This window comes from Charadrius vociferus, unplaced genomic scaffold (genome assembly GCF_000708025.1).
Source record: "Charadrius vociferus isolate BGI_N301 unplaced genomic scaffold, ASM70802v2 scaffold461, whole genome shotgun sequence".
NCBI lineage: Eukaryota > Metazoa > Chordata > Aves > Charadriiformes > Charadriidae > Charadrius > Charadrius vociferus.
In genome coordinates this window covers 17,434-18,930 of record NW_009647020.1, presented here as the reverse complement: position 1 = coordinate 18,930, position 1,497 = coordinate 17,434, and the positions used below count along the sequence as shown (strand labels likewise).

Sequence of the window (1,497 nt, the reverse complement as noted above, 5' to 3'; positions counted from 1 at the left end):
CCATTCCAAACCCGCCTGGACGCCGTCCTGTGCCACTGCTGGAGGTGCCCCTGCTCTGGCGGGGGGGGGACTAGATGATCTCCAGAGGTCCCTTCCAACCCTGACCAGTCTGGGATTCTGTACCTGGAGAAGGTCCTTTACGAAGTGCTAAGGAACGCGGCCGGTCAGGGATCGGCGATGCCTGCTGGAGGGTGGCCCAGGGGCCAGGCCTAATCCTAAAGGCTGTGCAGAAGGTGCAGGATGCGGCCTGCCAGGGTTGTCACATCTCTGAGGCCGAGGATCTGGCTGGAGGAGAGGCGGGTGGGTGATGGGAATGGAGCTGGAGCTGGCAGTGGGAGAGGGGGGAGGCTTCTTCCCACTTCGGTCAGGGATCGGCGATGCCTGCTGGAGGGTGGCCCAGGGGCCAGGCCTAATCCTAAAGGCTGTGCAGAAGGTGCAGGATGCGGCCTGCCAGGGTTGTCACATCTCTGAGGCCGAGGATCTGGCTGGAGGAGAGGCGGGTGGGTGATGGGAATGGAGCTGGAGCTGGCAGTGGGAGAGGGGGGAGGCTTCTTCCCACTTTCATAGACTCATAGAATTGTCTGGGTTGGAAGAGACCCTGGGGATCACCAAGTCCAACCATCCGCCCTCCTCTACAAAGTTCTCCCCTACACCATATCCCCCAACACCGCATCGAAACGGCTCTTCAACACCTCCAGGGATGGGGACTCCACCCCCTCCCCGGGCAGCCTATTCCAGTGCCCGACCGCTCTTTCCGTGAAAAATTCTTTCCTAACAGTCAGTCTAAATCTCCCCTGTTGGAGCTTGAAGCCGTTCCCTCTCGTTCTGTCGTTAATTACCCGTGAGAAGAGACCAGCACCGACCTCTCCCCCGTGTCCTTTCCAATAGCTGTAGAGAGCGATGAGGTCTCCCCTCAGCCCGCTGTGAAAACAGGGGAGAGGGAATACGATCTGCTACACCTCTTTTTTTTGCTGCTGCACAGAGCCCTTAAGGGTCACAGCCGGAGTGTGGCACGTGGGAGAGCAGAGCCTAACACATTTGAAAACCGCCTGCGTCAGAACTCGGGTGTCCGTGCACCTCTATAATTACATTTTTCAAGCCAAATTTGCTCCTTCCTCTTCAACGTCGAGGTGGGATGAAAGCAAACGCGTTGTCCAGAGGCGTGAGGTGCAAACTGTTTTCAAGCCCCGATTTTGACATCTTTTATTTATTTGTAAGGACAGTACCTAAAGATCTTTCGTACGTGGTATCAGCCTGCTGGACCTTATGTTACGCTCACTTATCTGCAGCACACCTCACAGAATCACAGAATGGTCAGGGTTGGAAGGGACCTCTGGAGATCATCCAGTCCAACCCGTCACCTACAGCACATTGCACAGGACAGCGTCCAGGCGGGTTTGGGATGTCTCCAGAGTGGGAGACTCCACCACCTCTCTGGGCAGCCTGTGCCAGTGCTCCACTACCCTCAAAGTAAAGAAGTTCCTCCTCATGTTAAGA

The 1,497-nt window shown here is 56.4% G+C and overlaps 1 protein-coding gene across 1 annotated transcript in view; it reads left to right on the top strand.

Annotated features, from left to right (window-relative positions):
* CDCA8 (cell division cycle associated 8) overlaps positions 1–1,497 on the top strand; it is a 19,233-nt gene that overhangs the window by 3,900 nt on the left and 13,836 nt on the right. The window lies entirely within an intron of this gene.